This window comes from Hermetia illucens, chromosome 2 (genome assembly GCF_905115235.1).
Source record: "Hermetia illucens chromosome 2, iHerIll2.2.curated.20191125, whole genome shotgun sequence".
In the NCBI taxonomy this organism is placed as follows: Eukaryota; Metazoa; Arthropoda; class Insecta; order Diptera; family Stratiomyidae; genus Hermetia; species Hermetia illucens.
The window spans coordinates 119,272,715-119,283,791 of NC_051850.1; the positions used below are offsets into that span (position 1 = coordinate 119,272,715).

The 11,077-nt window shown below is 39.2% G+C and overlaps 1 protein-coding gene across 1 annotated transcript in view; it reads right to left on the reverse strand.

Moving 5' to 3' along the window:
* Positions 1 to 9,567, reverse strand: part of LOC119649724 (FK506-binding protein 4) — a 62,877-nt gene extending 53,310 nt beyond the window's left edge. Inside the window, exon 1 of the mRNA XM_038052004.1 lies at positions 9,343 to 9,567. The gene's annotated coding sequence lies outside the window, so the exon portion shown is untranslated. The remainder of the gene's footprint in view (positions 1 to 9,342) is intronic.
* Positions 9,568 to 11,077: the final 1,510 nt, after the last annotated feature.

Here is an 11,077-nt window from a genome sequence, read left to right on the forward strand (position 1 = left end):
TAGGAGCATCGCCCTCATTACATACCCTCATACATTGGAAAAAGCGTTGCGTGTGCCCCTGCAACTCATCTGGTATGGTCTACGGTAATATTTAGTACCGGAACAATTCGTGCGTTGGATCAAATTGCTCTACAGTGACCTGAAAAATAAAGTTCGAAGTATGACGGGTGTATCAAAACCGGTTCGTGTCTCTGTCGGTGTTCATCAAAGAAGCGTTCTCTCAATATTTTGGTTATGGTCACTGTCACCTGGGACATTCAACGTTCAGCACTCTATACACTGCTCTATGCAGATGATGTTTTGCTAGCGTCTAATAGAAAAAATGATTTCGAACAACTTGTCCAAAAATGGAATGATCGTGTTATGCAACACGGTCTCAGATTAAGTCTGAATAAAAACAATTTTTTGACAACCGATCCCTATGGAACAGCAGTGACCCGCCCAGAACTGAGCGATTTAAATATCTCGGCTCAATCAGCCAATGGAGAACTGCGTTATGAAATTGCTTCACTCTCTAGCGCAACCTCATGAGGCGTCTTCCGTGGTATAGCCACGAAATTCGCGCTAACGAGAATTCACTTGCCGACTGCGATGTTTAGTGGATGATGAGCAAACAAAAGGCAGAGGGAAACAAAGGTGGCTTGATACGCTGGATGGAGATTTGAAATTCTTGCAACTGCATCTAAATCAGGCCTTCGATAGAACAAAATGGCCCAACTGATCACGACGAGCCAACAACGAACGGGACAAAGGCTGGCTAAGTGCCTACACAAAAAAGAAAAATAAGTTTTCGTCCCTTATATGGCGCAAAAATGTGGACACAGAACAGATAGCATTTTGAGAGATGTGTAAGTTATGAATCTTACTAGTCAGGTGATATAATAGATCCAGAATATACAGGGCCCTCAATCACCAGTAATAAACCCTATTTGGCTACGGTGAGCAGGTGTTTGCTTCCTGAAATCGTCAATAAAGTATATTCGTCCTAGGTTAGGAAAATTAATAGCAGATAGTGGTTTTGCAGGTTTGATTCTACATTTTCCAAACCTATTTAGAATTTTGTATGCTATTTTAAAAAATTTCCAAGCTAACTAATTTTTCAAGTCGATTTCAGAATTTCTAATTTAGATTTTTCCATTTTCAAATTAGAATTTTTTGAATATTTTATTATTAAGTTTTTTACCAAATTTTTACCACTGGATGGATGGAGCTGGATTTAAAAAAAAAAAAAATCCGAGGAATTCATTAATTTTCTACCATTGCCCCGAACCCTCCATCAAGAAACGACGGGTTTAGTAGAGGATTGGGTTCTTCAGCAATATGAGGATCCATAATAAAGAGGTAAAGTAAAACAATACATCAAGCTAGCCAAAATCTGAATGGATGAAAACCAAAAAATTTGCCGTGCCTTCTATCAGAAGAATCAAATTGAGTCTAGATCAGCAAGCTTACCTCAGCTTTGTACCAAAATGCCATTGACAGTTGGATAAATTGAAAGCCGTTCCTTCTCGAACTAATTTCCGAGATTTACCTATTCTCCTTTGAGCTCCTGAATATTTTTCAAACCTGACGACAGCTATCACATCTACAAGAATGGGTAGTCGAGCAGTTGATAAATTTCACATTGGCACATTAACTTCGAAAAAAAATGATCTCAAAATATTAAACCAGGCATTTATTGGCGATAAAGTATAATTTAAACAGACGATGTAAAAGAAACCTTTACTTGAAAAAAATCGTTTTTAATGCCGGCAATAAATTAAAGGGCAGAAACATCTCGTAAAATTGGCACCTAAGCCATCATCACAAACGGCGCAAAAACTCCAGATATCCCAGTCGAAGTACATCAATTCAATAGCTCTTTGACATCCCGGGCTACGCCATGGCTCCTACTGCGGCAGAATTTGCCACGGATTGGATCATCCCTACCCCGGTGCATTTGGTAACCCGTCCACCGTCGTCTATTGATCTGCATTTCACCAAAACCCCACCAAACGTTCGTGGTGTCTCTTGTTATATAGGCTACGGAAACGTCTGTTGACATAAAGTACTCCTCTTGCCATTTGAGGTCATAATCTAACTTTTGGGGTAGGTACATTCAAAATAGCGTAATTTCCGTGAAGTGGATGGATGGATTAGAAAAAAAACACCAAGAGGATAAGCAAACATGTTTGTCTCAATCCAAGTTGAGCTTAAAATCGCTTACCCCCTCCCCTCCGTTTCCCATTTAAATAAGATTATGTAAAGAGTAACAATCGTACACTTTTAATTTGAAATTCACTTTGATACGGGTAAACCAACACAGAGGAGAATGAGTAATGAAATACGTTTTTCAACTTCCTCGTGTCTTTGATTTTCCCCAAGTCTCCAACACTTTTCCAACCGATTTCATTTACAAAAATTCCACAACGTAACGCACATACTACTCCTTCTCTCAAGTTCCACTAGTGCCAGAAGAGCAAAAAGTGAAAAATTCAATTCAATTTGGAGTAACTACAACCATTTACCAAACAATTGCATTCCTCATTCAATTGAATATTTTCATTTTGGGGGAGAAGAAAGCTCTCTAATAAAGTTAGACCCCAAACAATACCAAAGTTCGTCCTAGACTTATCATTGATGGGTTGGAGGGAGCTCGAGCTAAGGGCGTCCCAGCATTTTATACATATTCCACACATTTGCATAAGAATAACTGAAATTCTTAATGAAGATGAAGACGTTATCATTTTCCTCTCGATCCGTACGGAAGTATAAGGTGGGGCTAAGATGAGGATGTGGATTCGAGTAAAGACGAAGATAGTAGTTGCCTTTGCACTGTTGAGCGTTTGGTATATTACGAGTAGTTTCGATGGTAATGCTGATCGATAAAGATAGGGCGGGACGACGGTCAAAATTTTTCCTAGACAACTTTTTCAAGATAAGGACGAACTATTGTGTATTGATTCCGACGCAATCTCGTTTCATTGTTCAATTACCACCGGGAGAATTGAGTGCTTCCTACGATAAATTCATTACAAATACTATACTCTAAACGTACATATCCGCAAGGAGGAAGGGAGGAGGAAGCTTCACAGTACAGAATTTATATCAACTAGGACTTCCGAAATTATTCTTTTATTTATATTATCCTTAGGGAATTTATCAATCGAAAGAAGAATGTAAGCAATGTTCGTATCATAATGGCTTTAAGTGAAGGCCAAAGTCAAAAATAAAGAATAAAAAGACGAGTGCTATCAACAGTTTTGAAATTCTATGTAATTTATTTCTGGCTTAGTTAGGTTAATACGATATCATATTTTTAGAAGAGGCTTTAAAACAATGGCAAACAAGTATGCTCCTTTTAATGAGATAAAAGAAGCTGGTCTCTAAATAGAAACTTCAAGAGACAAACATAATAAACCAACAAAAAAATACTTATTAGTCGTAGGAAATCTAAGAAGCTTATGTTCTCTTCATTCACTTAATTCAATTAGGGTCAATATAGTAGAAAGGAAGCCTGGAAAACTTATGGAAGATCAAATTTTTGAAACCATCAGGAGCCAAATCTGGACTTGGTATGGCGAGTAGACTATTTAGTTATCATTATTTCACAAAGGCCTGTGGAAAATAAACTCCCAAAAATAGAAGAGATGATTAATGGGAAATGAATTTTTCGAAAGAATATTGGATTAGGGAAAATAGTGCAGAATGTGGTTGAACAATGAAACCCGGGACAATAAAGGATCTCGAATTTTCAGCTAAGTACCGGCAGGTGGGACAAATATGTACCGTGAACTGGAGTAACAATGAACAGCACTAAGTCCCAGTGTCCGAACCAAGCTGGCCTAGAGATACGAGAATGGATTCGATTCCAATACTAAATGCTAATGCAGTATCTGCCCATCGAATTACGATCGAAATATGCTGTCACCTCCATTTGTTTTTCCATTACCTAGGGTAGGATGTTAAAATAAAATTAGAACCGTTATTTGCCTGCCAGTCGTTTCATTCTGTCGAAAGTCGTATTTAGTGATTTCTTATATCTTTTTTGTTCCTGTGATTTTTCTATCGCGAAGTTAAGCTTCGAATAGTTATTGGCGAGGTTTCTAGTGTGCTTAAGGTACACGTGACCAAAAATGTTGATTTCATTTTTTTATTCACCTCAGTTTTATAACAATGCTAAACTAATAGGAATTGGTTAAAAAAAGAGATATTAAGGTCAAATAGAAGACGGGCGTTGTGTCCATTTTGATAGATGGAACGTCAAACTAGTAGCAATTGCCTGAAATATCAGCGTGTTTAAGTTATCAGTGGCTGAAATAGCAATAAAATTCAGTATTGCTCATGATAAACTAGAGATTTTTCAGAGTAACCATATCATAAAGTAAAACGGAAGTCTAGTCAAAAATCGGCTAATTCTGCGAAAGTCTTAAGAGGCTCGAACTGCAACCTGCAATAGTAGCTTAGCAGTTTCCAAATAGGTGCTCCACCATTTACGCAGAAATAATTGGAGTAGTAGACGGGGAAGCCCAATACTAAGCCCAAAGTGTTCCGCTCCTCGATCCAGGCGGGAAAATGAACTCAGTCGCCGCCAAGGAGCTCTTGGAGGAAATGAAGCTCGATGATCCGACACTAAGGCTAGCAAAGATGAATCTGCATCATTGGTAGTGCGCCTGATCTAGCTTGATACGAAGGAGGTTTTTTTTCTAAAGAAAGAGATTATCCGTCTTTCTGTATTTGGAATGGGCGGGAGCGGTGAATATATGTTCACCGCGGCTTCTATTGTTCACGACGGAACAGATCTACTAGAAGCATCACAGCATCTCAGGGCTGAGGTTTTATACCCATGACTGTAGGAACTTTGGTCAAGTTATCTACAACAAATTCTCTAATGCCCCCAATGATAACATTGGAACGACAGATGAACAAATCGGCAAACCCTGAGAATAAAATCAGCCGGGCTTTCAACAGGGTTTCTGACATGTACATAAATCTCCGGACTCAGATGGCATAATGCCAGTCATCCTTTAAAACAAACCAAACAGAACTGTGGTTCATAGAGATTTATGAGAGCTGCATTTCATTCTTCTAGAGTCACGCAAACTTAATTTTCATAATGAAAGCGGATGGACGCGGCAAGGAAGCCCCGAAGGAACACGACCAATCAGCCTCAGTTACTAGAATTGCAATGCCTATCTAAGGGCAATCATGGATAAGTCGCCCTTCTCCAGATATCAGTACGCCTAACTCAATAGCAAATCTCTTAATCAATGGATAGTATCTATGCTACAAAACAAGGATAATCCAGTCTATTATGGGAGGTCCAGAGCTGTGAGTTGAGAGATACCTCTAGGTTACATGATGATGGATGAAATTCTTCGTGTACTAGACAGAGTGAAAAAGATGGCGTATACCGACGACTTGGTAATATGGAAAGGCTGCAAAGATAATCCAGTTCCATCCGCGACTAAATAGACAGAGATCGGTATTTTTCTCCAATTTAAAGCATTTGGGTGTAATCCCGAGGCCTAAGATAAATTGGAGACCAAACAAAGAAATGACGGTTAAGAAATTGTTCATAGTCTTCTACGCCTTCAAGAAGACCTAGATGGAGAATTGGAGCCCTCCGCTAAAGATGGTTTTCAGGAGCTGTGGTTTATCCAAACCTTACGTACAGTTTTATTGTTCGGTAGTCGGCACGAAAATTACCATATATCTAAGCTCAACAGGATCCAATTCAATCTGCAGGTGCGACTGAGGCTCTGTATCTTGCACGGTAGATTCCTTCAGTATACTCCGGCACCCCCTTTCTCTTCAGCTTCACATTAAATACCCTGTATCGTGCGATGCTCTCAGATTCCGTTAATCCGAATGGTGGATAGGGGAGCCCAAGGCGAATACATCGGGAATTCTGGACATTTTTCAAGGGGAATTTTGCTGAGGACTTTTCGAGTGGAAAACTAGTGAAGGCGCGAGATTATGACACAGTATTCTTTATAAATTTGCAGCGTAGTGGCCGTCGCGAAAGAAGAGAATTCGTTATTGAGTTGATCCTATCGCAAAGATAACAGTTAAAATAATCCTGACCGGTTTTCGTTCTGGATGCTCCCGCATTCATCACATCAACACCATGCTACTCATTTTAGAATAGTGCACGGAGATTTGCTTCATATGTTATTCATCAATTTTGAGACAGCTTTCGGCAGTGGGAACACAGGGCAGATATATGGTGATGCAGAATGACAACGCAGACACCCAACCCCGATAAAATCTTAGAGGAATTTGAGGTTTCCAGCGAAGTACGTGCAGGGTATTAATGGACCATGTCATCTTCCTTCGATGCATTGGTTTGTTTGGTTTCCCACCGCATAATGAACCTTGGCCAAATGACGCTGAATTTGGAAGATAAGGAGGTGAAGTTTGACTGAAGGTAATCATCAATAAAATTAAGACTATTAGTTTGATTTGATCGCGCTTTTCCTATTTGCATTAAAGAGCAGAGCGTCGAAGGGGTTGATCAACTTGTATACCTAGGAAGCCTCCTACTATCGCAAGACGTCTGCCAAATGGGTCGGCGTAAAAGCATTTGGGGGAGGACCGTGGGGAATATAGTACAAGCGCCTGGAAAAGCCCTGGAAGGAGCTGAAGCGCATTTTAGCAAACCACAAGCGATGCCAGATAGGCGTGGTGGTCGCACTATGACCCGTGAAAGGGTGAGTGGCTACCATATATTCTTTACCGATGGATCGAAGATAGCCTGCGGAGTAAGTGCGGTCGGGGACACCTGCAATAGTGGGAGCATGCCGACGGCGAACCCTAAAGGTAACATTACCATTCTAGCCGGTAGCCAAGCCGCCATTAACACTTCGCATTCAATTATGACATCCTCCAAGCTATTCGAGTGGAGACATCGCCAATAGCCTGGACGGTACTTCAAAAATCAGTCTCCTCTGAGCAGGTGGACTGAATGGGCAGGCCTCACTCTTGAGAGTTCCTCCGTGGCAACAGTCAGTATCCCGCTGGCGATTGTGATGGCACTTCTACACAATTACAATACATACAATACACGTTCACGAGGTACCAACATTGGTATTCCCTACAATTCGCAATTGCCGAAGTTATCGAAAATTATCGACGAACACTGTGGTAGTAGCAGTACTATCTCAGACTTCCTGTTCACAATCGAACTGGCCTCTTGGTCGAGTACATGTTTTTGATTCTCGAAACCAATTTTTTGCTTCGGATTAGCCACAAGGCACCTAGAATACCTTGGCAATTCCAGGTGAACGCACAGAAATAGTTGGCGCTCTTTGCAGCAACGGAATGGTAATGACTCCGAAGTTGGCTTCTGATGTGAAGAATCTTGTCTCTCAGGAATAACACAACTCTCATTCCTACCATTGAATTGTTTTTCTAGCCGAGCGTGACTATTTAACAACGCACGTCTTATGGAGGGAATGAAAGAAATGGAAATCCCTCGCCGCATTATGGACATATTTAAATGTGACGATAACGCGACAACTGTATCCAACCAGATCCTTTACAATACTTTCTCTACGCAGATTGACACTTTCATGCCCAATACACCTTTTTATTCAAAGGAAACAGCTCACACACTTCCTAGTCCATCTTTCCTTCCCACCTGTTTCTCTTCTTCTTCACAGTACATTGTACAATCAACAACTAAATGAAATCCTATTAGTCTAAAGGACAAAGGAATCTTAGTATCTCCCATATATTATTTTGCTGAATTTTCCTCTTTTAGTTAGAAGACTCTTCAGAAAAGCTTTGAAAAATACGTAAGGGCGTTACAGATCTACCGGCAGATAAATTTACAGCACTGTATGGAAAGATATCTCCACTCTTGATTGAACCTGAATGTAGAATTGTGAAAAGTAAGAATACCCAAAACTGTAGTTCATTCTATTAGTAAAATGGCTTATACCACGCCCCTGAGAAATTACAATTCACTATATGTTATGAGCAAATAATTCCAGTAATTCCAAGGAAAGTATAAATCAAGCAACATTTCGAATTCATAATAGTTTGGGCGATACAAAGCGAATGCTCTTCAGATTGATCTATTAACATTCTGTTTACTACATATGTATATGCATTAACTGGACGGTCAATGGGTATTCCAAACACTGAACGAATAATTTCACATCACCCTACACTATCCATCGTTTACATGCAAAGTTCGACATCAATTAAGACACTTGAATTTTGTATTTATAAATAGATGCAAAGTTCAAAGAGAAATTGAATTACTGACCCAGTTTGAATTGAGGTCAGAGATGACATTATTCTGATTCTCTAGAGTTGAAGGTTGCCCTCACTCCCTTCTCCCGCAGAGGAACCAACCACTGTTATAGTCTCAGTGCACCATAATGCAATTCCCAGTTGAGATATTCCGCTTAGTTGAAAATTCAGATGCAAATGCAAAATGTATCTGATAAAATTGTTACGACCAACCGCATATATTTATTATGAACGAAGCATAATAATTCAAGCACGAATTTTACATTCAACGAGTGCAAGAGCAAGGATCGTAACTATTTTGTGTAGACTATGTTTATACATATTTTGGATGCAATTTTGAAGAGTGCATCGCTTCCCATAACTAGCTGCTACTCAGCGAATGCATGACAGCAAATTTAAAGCTTCCAAAGGGATGATAAAAACGGAATAAGAATTACGGAATTACGGAACCTTTTGTTGGGAGGGAGCAACCTACTTCAACAGATTAAATTCCGATTGATTTACTATTCCGGGGCTGTGAAATGAGTTTCCTATTATAGAATTTCGTTGGAAATATAATGTTATTGGAAGAGAAAAATGTTCTATGGTCGTTGTTCTCTGTTAAAATTTACGGAACCCTGCGGTTGTACAAATATTTTTAATAACTTCTACGAGAAACCACAATGAAGTTAATATTCTGCAACTGCATAGTTTCTGCCTTTTTCAGTTTAATTAAAGTTGGAGATTCAGTTTGCTAATTTTACATAGTTCAGAAAAAAGACGAACAAAGCATGGTCGATGTACTTCAAATGTGGATGCTACTTTGGTATTTAAATAAGAAGTAGGTAAACAATTTCCTTTATCGAATCATGAATAATTTCAGCTTTTCATAAAATTATCACTTCTGTTATTTTAGATATCATCATGATTGCAGTCTGCAGAATAAGACGATAGTGGGACCAGTTAGGCCTTTACAGGGTAAAGATTTAAACATCCTTTTTTCGCCTGGAACTCAACAAAAGTATATCCGCAAAGAGGAATTCAGCTTCACCATTCACACTATCCATCACCACATCCACCATAGAATACAAGCACAATTTCTAACAAAATTTCAATGAATACCTTTACAGTCGACTAAATAAACCCGAATCAAATCAAGGAGCTATTCCGCGAATAATATGCGCTACTAAACTTCTCACACACTGAAACTCCTGGTCGCGGATCGCTTGCAGAAGACCAAGTTGACCGATCAACAACCAATTGAAGACTTATCACTGGTTTCGTGATCTCTTAAAGAAGTCAGCTACCTTCTTGGATTTAACAGTTAAACAAGCTTCACGCCAGATAACAGTTGCTTCAACCTCCAAGGTTTGTGCTATGTATGCTAAGAAGCAAGAAAAGCTACGATGAAGCGGCGGCGATGGGAGTGCGAAGTGAAATCGAAAGAAAAGAAATGTCTACGGTATGGCATCTAGTTCACTTCCTTCTCGTATGCATGCTAATGTATCTACGTTTATTCGTCAGTCAAGCCAATGCTGAGTTCATTGGAATATTTATGGATACGCTACACATTTTCATTGCAAGATCTAATCTTACCGGGGGAAATTGGCTTGCAGACCGGCTTGCTCAACTTGAAGCAATCGCTTCGACCAGCGCTAATTGGAATGATATCTGTTAATCCCCGGATTGCATCCCGATCTGGTCAGACGATGGTATCACTCAGTGTATACCATTCTTAACATTGGCCATGCATATGTTTGTTTGGAAAACAAGATAGTCACATTAAGACGTAGCGGAGTGAAAGCATACAAGGCATCTGAATGTGACATGACTGATTGTCTAAAAATTTGCCAAATGAATTGCTGATTATTATCAGACACTTTCGTTTTTTTGGAATGGATAATTAACATATCAAACTGCTTCGTACCCTGAAATTAACATTTCAAAAGAGAGAAAATAAATTTTGTTATTAATTTAAGGTAGCAATAGACACGGTAGTGGATGTCCATGCAAATCGCAGTGTTCACTATGAGCGCCCACAATGATGGCTGCTGAAATATCTTTCGATACCTCTTCACTGAGAGTTACCATTGAAAAATGTTATCTTAACATAGAAGAATATTCTTAGTAGTTCTGAAATTGTTAATAATTTTTAGAACCTTATACTTCATTTTGGTGATTCAATTCAAAAACTTTGCTATATGCTGTCGTTCTTTAATTTTATTTTTAACCCGAAATGTTTTTTAATCAAAATTGTGGGAAAAAGAGTAACAGAGCCAATCAAGCGATTTAGTGCAACCACTAAGAAGCAAGGTGATATGCACTTGTTTTTAAGGTTTTGTCTGCAAAACGAAACCTTATTAAAATCGGTTCAATGTCTGTCTATCTGTTCGTTTGTCTGTCTGTCTGTCATGTGCGCTTTTCTCAGAAACAGCTTTGCCGTTTGACGCGAAACTTAGTGAAAAGGTGAAAAGTGTGAACACCCAGACATGCACTGAATTACATCATTCTAAGTTGCGATTAAGGGAGGGTCCTCATACACGCAAAAGGGGGGGCGGGGGGTGTAAAAGTTTTTTCACCGAATATAGTCATATTGGGTATCAAATGAAATGAAAACAAGTCGGAATACCGGAAGCTAGAGCTTCAGGTATAAAGATTTTGTGTTCATTTTATGTTATGCTCTACACACATTTTTCCGTTCGTATATGGCTAAAAACCCAAAATATTCCTTCATACTTTTTCGAACTACAAGTAATACTACATATTGCAGACGTAGATATTATTCTCACCCAAAACAAACATTGCCTATTACCGAATACTATGCTTATATACGCTGCATACCGAGTAATGCTGCATT